The 16,903-nt window shown below is 40.8% G+C and overlaps 1 protein-coding gene across 6 annotated transcripts in view; it reads left to right on the top strand.

Annotated features, from left to right (window-relative positions):
• Nucleotides 1-16,903, top strand: part of LOC101392859 (cationic amino acid transporter 4-like) — a 51,428-nt gene that overhangs the window by 11,328 nt on the left and 23,197 nt on the right. Inside the window, exon 1 of one of the 6 annotated variants that reach the window (XM_087423890.1) lies at nucleotides 7,607-11,804. The exons of the other annotated variants lie outside the window; for them this stretch is intronic. The gene's annotated coding sequence lies outside the window, so the exon portion shown is untranslated. Of the gene's footprint in view, nucleotides 1-7,606; nucleotides 11,805-16,903 lie in introns of those variants that run through there. 6 annotated transcript variants of the gene reach the window in all.

Here is a 16,903-nt window from a genome sequence, read left to right on the forward strand (position 1 = left end):
AACACCCTCACCAAAAATCTAGCATCTTGAGTGTCTTCTCCATAAATATTAGTAAAAAGGTTAAAATTTGGATTTATACTGTGGGAGATCAAAATTTGGCCACCCTGAAATATATCTCTTTACCTTGATTGTTTTCTCTGAGGGACATTTGACCTCCCCCACTAACTGCCTAAAGAATCTGACATGGTGGCTCATTCCTGGAACAGATCTTCTATCATGATGGCTATAAAGATAATGTAAAATAGATGTTACAATGGGAGAGGCACCAAGCCTCTTTTATCAAAAACTTTGTCTCTCCCTGACCTCATTATCTATAGATGACCCTGAAAAGAATTGTCCTCCTGCCCTCTGAAGTCCCAGGCCACTACCCACCCCCAACACGTTCCTCGCCTTTAGCTGCAATACTTAAGCAAGCAGCTTAGACAGAGGGACGAGTTGCTCATTTCTGAGTTTCTCCCATGTATACATGTTATTAAACTTGGTATTATTTTCTCCTGCTAACCTGTCTTGTTAATTATTTGGCCAGCCATAAGAACCTTAAGGGAAAGGGCAGAGGGAGATTCTCCCTCTTTCCCCCGACAATACCTAGGGAGCCTTGTATTACTGTACCTGATTCATGGCAGTAATTTTAAAACAATAGCTGTAGAGTCTCTCTGTGTGTGTCTATATATATGTGTGATATATTACCTCTGGATGGTATAGTTTCTAACGAGCTCTATTCAGTTGGCTTAAAGTACGTGCTTACATAAATTATTTCTAAATGTAATAGAAACTAACACAAATGTCAAGTTAACATGATAAAAATTAATCTTTGGTAAATGAGAGCTTATTTAAGATTGTTGGTTTGATAAAAATGGACATGTCCTCAGAGTTATCAGCATTGGATATGATGCAGACATGCAGTCTTTATTCTACTTTTATTGGTCAAATAAGCTGATGTTATTTCTATTACAAAACTGGTTAGCAAAAATAATAACTTAAAATAGCTAATTTTGCTTAATGTATGATGAAGTTTTATAGCCAATCTATATAATTATGGGGAACGAGTAAACTAAATAGATAGGAAAAAATAAAAGTGTTGGGTGAACTTGTTAGCAACAATTATGTGTTATGGCATGTATATTTAAGATAACTTCCAAAATCTCTCTGGTAGCTTGAAACTTTGAAGTTTTGCCAGGTGAAATTAAATGATAAAAAACTCATTGAATATCTGGGTCATTTTCAAATAAGATAAAATCCTGAAACATTATCACTGAATATGTCTAAGTTTATCTACTTTTGGTTTCTTATTACAGAGAAACTAAAAGATGTTTGGGTCTATTAGTAAACATGTCTTGTGTTTTATTAAAAATTGTAATATGAAGTAGCATGTTTCTAGAAGTTATGAAAAGTGTTTATAAACTAGCCAAGCCACAGAATGGTAATGTAAAAGAGAGTTCATGGTTGCTTACTTTTTAGTTTTCACTAAATATTAAGGTCTGTAAGGGTTAAATATTTTAATTAATATATGTAATTAAAGCTACTAAAAATTAATAAAACGTCTTTATATTCAAGGAAAGTAAGATGTATATTTTCAGTAAAGAAGACATAAAGAATGGAAATGTTTTTGTTTGTTTTGTTAAGAAAGATAAATTTGTCCTGAAGTACTAGAAGGGAAGAAAGAAGGCATGGGACAAATTCTGAATGGAAAAGAGAAAGTTACAGAAGGTTTGTGAAAGAACGAATTTTGTGTGGTTACATTTAGGGAAGAAAGCCTATTAAAAAATATTCCTATCAGGCTCTGAATATCAGCTTTTAATTTGGCCAATTTTTGACCACAGAGCTACTGAAAAAAAAAAGTTCTTCTAAATATCTTGTTAGGTTTCAGCCAGGACAAACAGTAAATATTTCTGGCAGTATTGAATAACCCCATTAATTCTAATTTTAGTTTCCTCTAGGCTGTTTGAGGAAATAACATAGCAGTTTACCTGGAAAACCATTTGAGTCTCATCAACTCTAGAAGAGGCCTATCTGGGGGTTCTCCTATGAGAGGGGATATGAGGGGGTCAGTAAGGCCACTAACTTGGTGGGCTTCTGTTTATGGTTGTATAGTCTTTTAGGCCCCTTTTATAGCTTTAAGTTTTCATTAGCTCTTTGCAATAAAACTTTCAATGAAGCTATTTTAGAATTTTGAAGCCTTTGCATTTAAGTGCACCTTTTAAGTCATCTAATTAAAATGTTCTGTCTGCTGGCCATTGTGATTTTAAATCATCTTTAGTAATTTTGGTCCATTGAGATAGAAATTTACAAGAGAAGGGACCATAGTTTTTATACACAAAACCAGCTGGAGTGTATGAGGGAGAATCTTCTCAGGAAATTTTGAAGATGAAAGTCTCATGGGAAAGAAAAGTGCACAGACAGAATTGTTACCACACAAAGTTTGGGTTCTCTGCCCGATGCACATCAACAAGCCAATTAATTATGGCATCAGCCTTTTGGAAAAGAGATCAGCTTTATTCTGTGAGATCAATCTGCAGGGAAACGGGGTGTGTGTCCTCAGATCTGTCTGCCTGATTCAGGATTTGGGGTGAAATTTAAGAGGCTAGGGAGAACAGGCTGCCATACAGAAAGACTGGCAGAACAGATTTTGCTTGGTGGGCTTCAAGCATTTATGGTAAAGTTTTAAACATTTATGACAGGATTCTGAACATTTATGATGAGGTTGTAAACATTTATAATGGAGTTCTAAACATTTTTGATGAGATGGGGAAGGAATTTTAACACCAGATCTTCCTGAATGAGGGACCCTTCACATCTGAAAAGAGTCTTTCAATTTCTGGTCGCGTCCCTGTCCTTGGGTTCTGTGAGAAGGAAGATCTTTGGTTCCGATGTTGTTTCAGGTCACAGTTTCTTCTTTTGCACATGCCCCGGCTGTGTGACTTTGCACATTTTTTGAAAGGTAATTCTTAATCACTCTGTTGATAAGAGATGGAGTCAGTTGTACTGGTCCTGGAGGGCCCACAGTTTCAAATCTCCCCTTTTTGTTGTTCACTCCTCAATTTTGAGGGACTTAGGGTGACGACTGCTATATCTTCCTGCTGATAAGTGGTGTAGGTTGTTCCATCTCATTGAGCCAGTCTCTTAGTAAGGTGGTGATGCAGGCACGCTCCCAAACTTAGTCCTATATTGTGTAAACAAGTAACCAGGAATCAAGTATTTAATAAGAAGCATTTCTAAAGAAACAAAAAGAAAAGGTTAATGGTGGCAGCAAGTTATAGTCCAGTTTCTGAGCCCAGGGAGCAGCTAGTCAAAGGATTTCTAGATATCAGAGTTAAAGCATCTTTTACTGTTTGAAACATCTCCGATGATGTCATCAGGTGTTCAGGTATCTTTCTGAGTGGCCTACACAGCAACAGACATGAATCTCTCTTAAGTTTATATCAAATTTTCAAGCTTCAGTTTGCAGGGCTTCAGGAAAAAGGGCAGGTTCAGTTCTCAGTGATTCCAAATGAAAACGATGGAAAAGAAATAGAAAATATTAGTTTGGAGATTTGTAGCCAGATATTTCAGGAGACTAGAAGAATTCAGGATCCAGTCCAGTTAACAGATATAAAACAAAAGCTCAAAGACAATTACCAGAACTAGAACTTAATATCCATGAAAGTGTACTAGTTTCTAATGCAATATGATTTTTCTCTCTAAAATCACCCTCATTTTTATCAAAGATAGCCAATTAAGACTCATCGGTTGGCAAAATAAATTTAGTTTCAATAAACTTGACTCAGTTGTTTACATAAGTACAGCAAGAATAGCAATTGATTATATAGGCTCTTTCAAATCTGCTTTGCTGGAACTTTTTATGAGGAATCACAGGTTGAACTTTAAAGGCCTCTTGAGGCCAGGAAAACCAAGCCTAGGACTTGTCATTGGACTCTGCCTGCAATACCTATAGATTTGGGTGGATTCCTCTCTTTTCTTTAGGTTCCCCAAAATATTCTAGGTAACTTGTACCTGCCAGGAAGTGACCTTCCTTACTCACCTGGTAAGGTTGCTGGGAACCCTGTAATGGCTGGCAAGGTACCAAGCCAGTATTTCCAGGTGGCTTTATTCCATAAAGTCAACCCTTATTCTTTTTTTTTTTTTTTTGGTGAGGAAGATCAGCCCTGAGCTAACATCCGATTCCAATCCTCCTCTTTTTACCAAGGAAGATTGGCCCTGGGCTAACATCTTGCCCTTCCTCCTCTACTTTATATGGGATGCTGCCACAGCATGGCTTGACAAGTGGTGCGTTGGTGCGCACCCAGGATCTGAACCTGCAAACCCCAGGCCGCCAAAGCAGAGTGCACGCACCAAACCACTAGGCCACTGGTCTGGCCTTTCAACCTTTATTCTTCAAAAGCTGTCTTGTCATATCTGAGTCTGCGTCTTTCTCTCAAATATGACATTCCAGTCAAAGCTTTGGTAATATAGCCAATATTTCCAATTGTGTCCTGTTATAAGGAGAACAGATTTTTATTAAACTTATGCAAATAACTGTATTGCCATGAAAATAAGAATATTGACTCACTAAGAGTACTCATTCTGGTGAACAGATCAATGTTTCAATTCTGCTTGCAAAAGTATAATTTAGCAAATTGCCATAAGTCATAGTTAGCTGGAGAGAAAAGAGAAAAAGCGTTCCATAATTCTGAAAAAACAAAACATTTAAAAAATCAGCAGTATTTCAAACAAAAAGTCATAAAAATTTTAATCATCCTCATTAGTTTATTTTGTTCCATGTAATCAACTCTTGAACTTAGTCTTCTGTTAGCAGTTTCGTGAAGCCATCAGTTTCTTCATTAGAGTTCTGTAACTTCTTACCCAGTTCAGTTTTATGATCTGATAGTTTATCCGAAATCTGTATTCTAGAGTAAGTGTCAGAGTCCTTTCCATGAATCTCTCTGAAAATGAAACATATTTGCAAAAGTAGAGTTTTACAAAAAAAAGACAGTTTAACAAAACTGTCTGTAAATGACAAAAGACTTTAAAATGGCAATTGACAAAGAAGTTTGGCTGTTTTTGTGACATACAACACTTTAAAGTACTAACTAGAAGTATGACTGATAACCAGGACAGATCAGAATTTTAGGAATGTTCTATAATTTTTTGTGTGTGTGTGAGGAAGATCGGCCCTAAGCTAACATCTGCCAATCCTCCTCTTTTTGCTGAGGAAGACTGGCCTTGGGCTAACATCCATGCCCATCTTCCTCTACTTTATATGGGACACCGCCACAGCATGGCTTGACAAGCGGTGCATTGGTGCGCACCCGGGATCCGAACCTGCAAACCCCGGGCCACCAAGGCGGAGCGTGCACACTTAACCGCTATGCCACTGGGCCGACCCCTTAAAGCACTTCTGTCAATACCATTTACCCACATAATATAATAGGTCCCTATGAAACAATGCTTAGTTATCCATTTAACCATGGCAACAATGTAAGATTTTCAGGCAAATGCAGAACATTAAATAGCTATAAGAAAAACCTCAGCACCTGTGATTAAAGACCTGATAAAAACTATATAGGAAATTTGTTTTGATAAAACATAAAAACCATACCTTTCTGGTAGGGTACTCAAAAAACCTTTCATAATCTCTTTATCAAGAGCAGACTAAAAGTTCAAGAAAATTATCCTTTTAACAGAGAGAAAACCAAATTCTCAGTTTGTACCAGCTTACTTTTGACATTAAAAGTCATTCACTTAATTAGATTTACTTTAGTCTTAGCCAACTTGACCGTGCATAAAACTCTTGTTTAGCGTTCCTCTTCCACAAACCTTCTGTAACTTTCTTTTTACATTCAGAATTTGTCCCATGCCCTCCATTTTTTCCTTCCTATTACTTTAGTACAAATTTATCTTTCTTAACAAAACAAACAAAAATGTTTTGATTCTTTACCTTCTTTACTGAAAACATACGTCTTACTTTCCTTGACTACAAAAGTGTTTTCCTTGTTAATTTTTAGTAGCTTTAATTACGTATACTAATTAAAATTTTTAACCCTTACAGGCCTTAGTGAAACTAAAAAGTAAGCAATTATGAACTGTCTTTTATATTAGCATTCTAAACACGTTTCATAATTTCTAGATACATGCTACTTGATAGTACCATTTTTTTATTGATGTTTTAAGAGTTTACAACATTGTGAAATTTTGCGTTGTACATTTTTGTTTGTCCATCACCATATATATGTCTCCCTTCAGCCCTTGTGCCCACCGCCCACCCCCATTGCCCCTGGTAACCACAATACAGTTTTCTCTGTCCATGTGTTGGTTTATATTCTACGTATGAGTGAGATCATACAGTGTTTGTCTTTCTCTTTCTGGCTTACTTCAGATAGTACAATTTTTAATAAAATACAAGAGGTTTACTAATAGACCCAAACATCTTTTTGTTTCTTTGTAACAAGAAGCCAAAAGTAGATAAACTTAGACATGTTTAGAAGTAATGTTTCAGTATTTTATCTTATTAGACATGTTTAGAAGTAATGTTTCAGTATTTTATCTTATTTGAAAATGACAGAGATATTCAATGATGTGTTTTTATCATTTAATTACAGCTAGCAAAACTTCAAAGTTTCAAGTTACCGGAGAGATTTTGGAAGTTTCTTAAATATACGTGCCATAACACATAAAAAGTTCACCCAAGACTTTTATCTTTTTCACATCTATTTACTCATTCCCAATATTTAGATTGCCTACAAAACTTCATGATACATTAGACAAAATTAGCTATCATTTGAAGTTAATGTTTTTGCTAACCAGTTTTGTAATAGAAATAATGTCAGCATATTTGACCAATAAACATAGGAAAAAGGCGGCGTGTTCGCATCATATCCAATGCTGATAACTGAGGACATGTCCTTTTTTTTTTTTTTTTTTTGTGAGGAAGATCACCCCTGAGCTAACATCCATGCTAATCCTCCTCTTTTTGCTGAGGAAGACCGGCTCTGAGCTAACATCTATTGCCAATCCTCCTCCTTCTTTTTCCCCAAAGCCCCAGTAGATAGTTATATGTCAAACTTGCACATCCTTCTAGTTGCTGTATGTGGGACATGGCCTCACCATGGCCGGAGAAGCGGTGCATCGGTGCATGCCCAGGATCCGAACACGGGCCGCCAATAGCGGAGCACGCGCACTTAACCGCTAAGCCATGGGGCCGGCCCAAATGTCCTTCAAGTTAACAAGATATAAATTAATCTTTGGTAACTAAAAGCTTATTTAAGATGGTTGGTTTGATTAAAATGGACGTGTCCTGGGCTGGCCCCGTGGCTTAGCGGTTAAGTTAAGTGCACGTGCTCCGCTACTGGCAGCCCGGGTTTGGATCCTGGGCACACACCGATGCACCGCTTCTCCAGCCATGCTGAGGCCACGTCCCACATACAGCAACTAGAAGGATGTGCAACTATGACATACAACTATCTACTGGGGCTTTTGGGGAAAAAAAGGAGGAGGATTGGCAATAGATGTTAGCTCAGAGCCGATCTTCCTCAGGAAAAAGAGAAGGATTAGCACAGATGTTAGCTCAGGGCTGATCTTCCTCACACACACAAAAAAAGACATTTGGGTTAGTTTCTATTACATTTAGAAGTAATTTATATAAACGCTTACTTGAAGCCAATTGAGTACAGCTCTTTAGAAACTATAGCATCCAAAGTTAGTATATCACACATATATAGCATACATATAGACACACATACACAGAGGCTGCACAGCTACTGTTTTAAAATTATTGCCGTGAATCAGATGCGGTAATCCAAGGCTCCCTAGCTGTGAATCCATATTTTGTTTTAAGCCTGTTTTACTAATATTTGTGGAGAAGACACTCAAGATGCTAGATTTTTGGCAAGGGCATTCTTATGGCTAGTTTTCTTTTCTTTCTTCTTTTTTTTTTTTCAGTCCTACAAAGTAGTGATGGGCTAGATACTTCCTGGAGTTTGCAAGCTCTTTAAGACAAGGGAAATGGAACCTGAACTGCCTCTAGAGCTGCATTTCCAGTCTTGCAAGGAGTTTTTTAAGGACAGTTGCTCTTGATTTTTCAGAAATTGAGTTGTAACTCAAATGACATTAGAGATTAATCTACTTGTCCAACTACATTACTAAGGCACAGAGAAACCATTCAAGTTTTCTCCAAGATGGAGTTTCTAGAGCATATTTGCCTTATCATTTTCTAACATCGCAATATTTATGAGCGTGTTGAGAGGAACAAGGGAGGCTTTGGAATTGGAAAAAGGACAAGTGAACTTTGAATCACCTTCTGGAGACATACTTCCTGCCCTGCAGAGATGTGCAAGAGAAACATGGTTGTTTCCAGTTCCCCAAAGAACTGGAAATGTCGACCCACCCTTTCAGCTACATTTTTCCAATTTAGAAGTTTTTCCAATTTAAGGATCCATCCTCTGACCTTTGATGAGTAGGATCTTAATAGCGACTCAAACCAGTAAGCATTTATGGCTTAACTATGGATGCAGGAGGCATCCCCAAAAGAGAGTGCAAAAGAAGCAGCCCTCAGAAGATCCAGAAAGTTCAATCCTAAAAATAGCCCAAGAAAGCAAAGTCTTCTGCTACACAGGTGGTAGTGCACTAACAAACAATGAAGGTTGCAATGACTAAGGTCCCCCACTGAGGTCCCCCGATGGCCTGGGACCTCTACTGACAAACTCCCCTGAGAGCTGACACAGCTGGACAAAGAGAGCACATCACAGAGGCCCAGTCTACTGCTTTGGCCACCAAGATACACATCAGCACATGCATCCTCCAGATGATGGAGAGCAAAGAGGTCACAAAGCCAAGCTCTTCAAGACATAGAAGAAGGCAAAAGGAAAAAAAAAATCTCATATACACATTAAGAGCTTTAGCTGTGGTTTGGGTCTCTTGGAGCCAGATTAATACCTGGGGGGAGGTGCTGCAGGGTTGGGGCCTGTGTGTGCTATACAGAGTACCTCATCATTGCGTGGATATTTTCTTGAGGTTGGTGGGGGACCTGTCATCATCTACCTCAATCTGTGACCAAGTTATCCTATCATGGGAGTCTTCTGGAGGTGGCAAATGCCTTAATGACTCTTAACTTCTTGACCCATGCCCACCAATTTTGTGGCCCTTTTTGGCTTCCAAGATGCCCTTAGCAGCAGCTTCCACTTTATGCACGTACTCCATAGATGGGCCTTACAGTGAAGTTTACTGTGGGCTCCCCAGACAACAGGCTTGTGGAGATGCCTGCATCGTGTCTTATGTTTTTTTCTTTTTATGAGGAACCACACAAATTGACAGAGACAAGGGAAAATAGTGGCTATCTCTGGGAATAGAAGATTAATAAACCAAAGAATATTCAGTAGTTTGTACCATGTACTCATAGCTAGTAGTTGCCCAATTTGGGAAAATGCAGCCTAAGGGCTACAGGTGGGAATCAAATTCGCATTTCCCATTGTTTCAGAATTTAGACACAGCCGGTTAAAAGTGTATTTATCCTGCAGCTAGAACCAGATTGTAAAAATTTCAGGTGTTCCTGAAACCAAGACCCTCACAGCGAAGGCCCAGGCAAAGCTTCCTTCTAATGGTCAATGTAATTCCCCTGAGGCTGACGGCAGTTTGGTAGGACCCTTAGCCTCACACGGGAATGCAACCTGCATTTCTGTCCAGCCATCTCTGATTGCAAAATGAAGTGCCATCGCATTTTTGTCCCACTGTAATTTTGGGACCCCCCAACCTGGTGATTATCAAGCCTTGCCCTCAGGACACAAAACAAGCTTGGTGAGACTCTGCAGTCCTCTGCAAACATTTACAGCTCCTGGAACCTCGAGGTCGAATGGTGAAGCCCTTGACTGTTTAAAGATTTCCTTGTTTCTCGGTTTAAAAGCTCAAAAGGAGCCTAAAGAGGCTACTGTAATTTTAAGTTATCACAGGTTATCTTGCCAGCTGTGCACTGTTAGCCCCGTTTTAGGGGGCTTTTCCCAAAGTAGCCGCAACAAACAGGGTAATCTCTAAAGAGAGTTTGTTACAGTTACTGAGAAACTCAGTTCCCAAAACAGCTAGTTCAATTCAGACAAACATTAACACACAATACAGTTCAACATATAACACAGACCAGAATACTAGCTAGTTTTCCAGGAGTAGCTCAGAACCACAGCCTGGAGCTACTCAAAATCAAATTGCCGGAGGCAACTCGGAACCAGTGCCTCAACTTGCTCAGATGCAGAAGCAACTTCATGATGAGCCTTTTATCCTGCCTCTAATTACCTTGGGTGGTTCAGGTAGGTTCAGGTCCAGCCCACCAGGGTCCCCAGAATACAAGCCAAACTTAGATTTCCAGGAAATCAAACCAAAGAGATGAGATAAGGAACAGTTGCTTTCTTTCTTTTTTTCTTAATAAAGCTGGGGGTTTTTTTTGAGAAAGATTGGCCCTGTGCTAACATCTGTTGCCAATCTTCCTTTTTTTCTTTTTCCTCCCCAAAGGCCCAGTACATAGTTGTATATCCTAGTTGTAGAGTTGTAGCTCTTCTATGTGGGATGCCGCCTCAGCATGGCCTGATGCGCGATGAGTAAGTCCGTGCCTAGGATCTGAACTGGCGAACCCTGGGCCACCGAGGCGGAACGTGCACACTTAATCGCTCTGCCACTGGGCTGGCCCCAGCAGTTTCTTGCTTAAAGTTACTTACCCAGAGCCCAGAGCCATCTTGATCCAGAAGCTGTTTCTTCTCCCAAAGGAAGAAAAATGCCTTGGGCCTAGAGCAGTGCAGCGGGAAACAGGAATCCAATCAGTTGAGCCTCTAGATGGTGTTGTCTAGGCAGCTGTGTAGGGCTGATGAAAAGACCCCACACCCCTCTGCAGGTTCCTGAGCCTTGGGCAGGTGGTCACAGGACCTTTGTCCCTTCTCGGTCGCCAGTTGTTACCACACAAAATTGGGGTTCTCTGCCCAATGTGCATAAACACGCCAATTTAATTATGGCATCAGCCTTTGGGAAAAGAGATCAGCTTTATTCTGTGAGGTGGATCTGCCAGGAGACGGGCCATATCGCCTCAGATCTGTCTCCCTGATTCAGGATTTGGGGTGAAATGTAAGAGGTTAGGCAGAACAGGCGGCCACTTGGAAACCCTGGACGCGTTTTCATTGGTGGGCTTTAAGCATTTATGGTAAAGTTATAAATGGTTATGACAGCATTCTAAACATTCACGATGGGATTCTAAACATTTATGATGGGGTCCTAAACATTTTTGATAAGGTGGAGAAGGAATTTTAACATCGGATCTTCCTGAATGACGGACCCCTCACTTCTGATAAGAGTCTGACTGTCAAGTTCCAGTGTCCTGTCAAGTGTCCCTGTCCTGGGGTTCTGTGGGAGGGAGGGTCTTTGGTTCTGAGGTCATTTCAGGTCACGATTTCTTCTTTTGTGCATGCCCTGGCTATGTGACTTTGCAGATTTTCTGAAAGGCAGTTCTTAATCACTCTGTTGATAAGAGATGGAGTCAGTTGAACTGGTCCTGGAGGGCCCGAGGTTACAGAATGACAATAGAGAAATCCCTCAATTTAGTGATCATGGTCACCAATCAAGGAAAAACCCCTGCTGAAGGAATCCCCTCCTGTGGCAATGGCCGCCACACTAGACTGAGAATCATCTCCTGGATGGTCATCCCCCGGTCCCTAAAAAAGGCACTGACCTCGACCAAATGGAGGGAGGTCAGAACCTGAGAGGACCCACAATTGGAAGAGTCTGTGATTCATGGAAACTGTGAGCCCCAGGTGGCTCGTGTGGCTACCGTACCCGGTTCCAGAGGAGGCAAGTCCATGAAGGTGAGATCACTTCAGGTCCTGCTTTCTGACACCACGTATGTTAACCTAAAAATAAAGAGTCAATATGACAGGCAGAGAGGCATTTATTTGTGGATCAGAGAATTGCAGTTCAGGGAGCACAGATTCAGGTAGAAACACAAATAGTGTGTCCCACTAGGGAGTGAAATTCAGGGGCTTTTAATGGCATAGAAGGGAGATTTACATTACAAAGAATGTTAATTTGGTTTGGGGGCAGAAAGCTAATCTTGTCTAAAAATCATTGATTGCTGAGGCCAGCTAGAGGGAGGCAACAGTCCATCACTGTGAGGAGCTGCAGGTTTCTTGCAGCATTACTCAGTTCAGAAGTTCATGTTCTGCCTGATGAGCACGTGCATGAGACCCATTTCCTTCGTGACTTCGCAGCTCCATTTTAAAGCCCTTAGACATATGTGACTCTGTTTTGTTTCACATTTCACGACCTCAGTCAGGTAATGCACAAGGGGCCAGCTCGGGGGAAACACTGGTCTCCTGACTTCTTACTCTGTCCCTCTGTTCACCAGGCTGCATCTCTGTCGGGCACTCAGCCCTTCCTGCCCCTGGAGTTCTCTCTTGGAAACAGTTTGGTGCTTTATCTTTTATTTTGATAACACCTTTATTCACATACCATAATATTCACCAACTGAGAATGTACGCTTCAGTGGGTTGTAGTATATCCACAGAATTCTGCAACCATCACCACTATCTAATTTCAGAACATTTTCATCACCCCCAAAAGAAAAGGTGTACCCATTATCAGTCACTTCCCATTCCTCTCTCCTCCTGTCCCCTGGCAATTTACTCTCTGTCTCTGTGGATTTGCCTATTCTGGACATTTCATATCAATGAAATCATACAATATATGCTCTTTTGTAACTGGCTTCTTTCAATTAGCATAGTGTTGTCAAGATTCGTCCATGTTGTATCACCACTTCGTTCTTATGGACAAATAATATTCCATTCTATGGATATTTCACATTTTATTTCTCCATCATGAGTTGATGGACATTTGGATTGCTTCTACTTTCGGCTCTTATGAATAATGCTGCTGTGAAAATCTATGTACAAGTGTTTGTGTTGACACATGTTTTCATGTCTTAGGCATATACCTAGAGATGGAATGGCTAGATCATACAGTAACTACATGTTAACATTTTAAGGAGCTGCCCAGTGGTTTTCCAAAACAGCTGCACCATCTTACATTCCCACCAGCAGTGTGAGAGGGTTCCAGTCACTCCACTTCATCTTGAACACTTGTTCTTCTAAGACTTTTGACTGTAGCCGTCTTGGGGGGTGCATCACACTGTGGTTTTGATTTGCATTTCCCTAGTGACTAATGATGTCAAGAATCTTTCCATGTGGTTTTTGGACATTTGTATATCTTCTTTGTAGAAATGTCTGTTCACATCCTTTGCCCATTTTTAATTTAGGCTACTTATCCTTTTATTGCTGAGTTGTAAGAGTACTTTATATATTCTGGATACAATCCCCTTATCAGATATATGATTTGCGAATATTTTCCCCCAATCTGTGGATTATTCTCTTTTCACTTTCTTTTCTTTTTTTTTTTTTGTGAGGTAGATCTGCCCTGAGCTAACATCCAATGCCAATCCTCCTCTTTTTGCCGAGGGAGATTGGCCCTGGGCTAACACAGGTGCCCATCTTCCTCCACTTTATATGAGACGCCGCCACAGCATGGCTTAACAAGCGGTGCGTGTTGGTGCGCGTCCAGGATCCGAACCCGCGAATCCTGGGCTGCCGCAGTGGAGCGCACACGCTTAACCACTACACCAGGCTGGCCCCTCTTCACTTTCTTAATGGTATCCTTTGAAGCACACAAGTTTTTAATTTTGATAAAGTCCAATTTATCTATATTATTCTTAGGTTGCTTGAACTTTTGGTGTTGTGGGGGATCAGAAGTGGCTACCCCAAAATATGTCTCTTTGACATGAGGATTATTTGGGGCTGGTTACTTTTAAGAAACTGCAGACCAGGAAGAAGCTCTGAAAACCAAGTAGAAGTTACCCTTTGTAGGATACATTTACATTTGTAAGGGAAATCTCCATTTGTAAAGATGTCTCCCTCTCTGTACCAGGAAGAGGGGGGATGATCTTTTCTCTAGAAACTCCTATCAATGCAGAAAGCAAGGACTTAAAATCTGTGTAATAACCTTACGCTTGTTCAAACTGCTTTTTCTGGTAGTCTTCCATAACTAACTCCTCCCAACCCCAACATCTGCCTTAGTCTTTAGCTAAAGATGGTGTTGAAGGAGGCTACCTCAGCCATTCTGGTGAGTTTCTCAGTTTTCCTGGGTTTCTCCCATGTATAGATGTTATAAAGCTTTCTTTGATTTTCTCCTGTTATTCTGTCTCATGTCAATTTAATTCTTAGGCCAGCCAGAAGGACATAGAGTAGGTAGAGGAATTGTCATCCTCCCCTACAGAGTGATATTTAAAGAAACTGGTGGGGAGAAGATGAAAGGGGTAAAGGTGGTCAATTATATGGTGACGGAAGGAAAGTACACTTTTGGTGGTTGAGCATGCTGTAGTGTATACATATGTCAAATTAGAATTGTACACTGGAAACCTGTACAGTGTTATAAACCAATATTACCTCAATAAAAATAAAAACTAAAGGAAGAAAGAAAGAAACCATTGGCTAATCCACAGTCATGAAGATTTACTCGTACGTCTTCTTCTAAGTTTGTTGAGAGTTTAGCTCAACTACTCCATAGTGTTGCTGCCTCGGCATCCATTTTTTCTGGCCAAGCACCCTGCAGGGTTCTTGAAGTGAGTCTAGCCCCTCTTGAAAGTGCACGCCCTGGGTAACCACTGGCAGACGTTGTTATCAGTTTAGCCTCCCTCTGGTGGGACGCGAACCCACAGTCAGAGGGGACCTCGAAGAGTCCATGGGTGGGACTCGAACCCACAATCCCCAGCTCTTCCTCAGAGGGTTCTTTCCTATTCAGTATGGCAGAATTGAAACAAAACTGAAGCTGAGCATTCAATAGCACAATCTTTATTCGATGGCCAAAGACTGGAAAAGGATTAACAAAGTTCACAGAACAACTTCTCAGCTCTGGGGGGGATTAAGCAGGTATTATAAGGGGTCGGGGTAATGAAGAAGAGGAATATTCATAGCAATATGGGAAATTGGGCAGGCTTTTCTGGGAAATGGGGTGCACCCCTTTTCTTCACTTATTTGATCTCGAATTTTCTGTCATCTGTGGGTAGGTGTGTCATGTAGCATGATAATGTATTACAATGAGCATATAATCAGCTGCAGGGTCTGTGTCAGGTGAAGTCAGACTGTCATGTTGCCTTCAACGGATTTTAACTGGTTTTGACCATGTGTCTCAGCCATCTTCTCCTTCCACTCTCTCTGGTTTCCTGTCAGCTAAGGATCATGTCAGGCTCGTTCTGAGCAGGGTTGTGATTAACTCTTATGGGGTTGGTGGGCTGGGTAACAGAGTCACAAGTAAATGTAAGTTCCTGATATGACTCCTGCAACTGCCCTTGTGAGAAGCATTCTCCCGGCCTCCCAGGGCCTTCCTGTTGTGTGCCCCTTAGATGAGACTCCTGCAAAGCTTACCACAACCCCTCCTTGCTTTGAATTGACAAATCCAGACTTAGCCCAGGATCACCAAAGCACTCTGCCTATGGACCCCAATGAAAGGAGTATGCCCCAGGTCCTCCCCTGCTCTTTGCATGAACCTCCCAGTGTGGCCTCTCAAGGTGTGCTGTGGACCTTTTCCAGGATCTGTGAGTAACGGATTTCTCTATTTCAATTCCTGTGTGGTCTTCTGTTGAACAGAGGCTCACCATCCAATACCCTTAGGTTTCTACTTAACAAGTGTTAATTTAACAGAGTCACAACATGTTTTACAGGCCTATCTCATTGTATTGTGCTTTGCAGGTATTGCATTTTTTACAAATGGAAGGTGTAGGGGAAGAGAGAGAATAACCCCCTTTTTCCCTTCTGGTTCTCATGGCTGGTCAAAGAATTAAAAATGACAGAAGGCAGGTTAGCAGGAGAAAATCAAACAGAGTTTAATATGTGTACTTGGGGAATTCACATAAGCATGAAGAATTCCAAAGACAGTTAGGCAAAATGAGGTATTTATGTCCTTCTGGACTAAGCAGAGGAAGACAGAGCTCTGAGACTTGAAAGGGGGAGAAGGCAACTTACAGAAAGATGAAAAGAGTTCGTATTTGGTAAATAAATGGTTGCATTGTCCCATCTATAGACAATGGGACCTGAAAGAGATCCTTTGATAAAGTGGCCCTTGCTAGATGCCTTCCTGCCTACCACACTTAGAATTATCTATGATAAAATTTCCTTCCTGGAACAGGTCCTTCTAGCTTCAATACTTTTAGGCAGTTTGTCGGAAGGTCAAATATTCTTCCAGTCTTCCGAGCCTTGATTATCTTCAGCTCAAAATAATCCTCATACCAGAGTGGCACATCTTGGGGCAGCCTGTCCTGAACCCATCAGTTCCTTCTGCTGAAGGTTTGCTGTTGTTTCACATGTTAAAAGCTGACCTGGTGACTGTGGAGAGAGAAAACGACTTAGTAGCTGAGTGGTCAGAAGTCTGCAAAGGGAGGAAAGAACACAGATTAGAATGAGGATGAACAAGCAGAAAGGAAGGGATCAGAGCACCTCCTCACACCCTGTTAAACCAGTTCCTCAATCCTGGGAATAAGTCAGTCCAATAAAATGGGTGAGCTTCATTCATCTGATGGAAAATGTCAATCTTCTCTTTTAATAGATGTGAGTTAGATACTACTTGCCCTGTTTGGTTCACATAAAAGCAGCATTTTTCACTGATGACTGCACAAGCTGCTCCTTGCTGGGCAGTCAGTGTGTCCAGAGCATGTCAATTTTCGAGGACCACGGGGGCTAAGCTGTTAACCTCTGACTGGAATATTTTCAAAGTTTGCATGGTGGTGTAGCGGAGGAAGAACTGTTACTCTACCCTCTAGGTCCTTCTGCCTGGTCTAAGAATTAAAGAGACATGAGACAGAATAACAGGAGAAAATCAAAGTTTAGTAACACATATACATGGCAGAGACCCAGCAAAACTG

Source organism: Ceratotherium simum, chromosome 35 (assembly GCF_057802395.1).
Source record: "Ceratotherium simum simum isolate JZ-2026a chromosome 35, ASM5780239v1, whole genome shotgun sequence".
Lineage (NCBI taxonomy): Eukaryota > Metazoa > Chordata > Mammalia > Perissodactyla > Rhinocerotidae > Ceratotherium > Ceratotherium simum.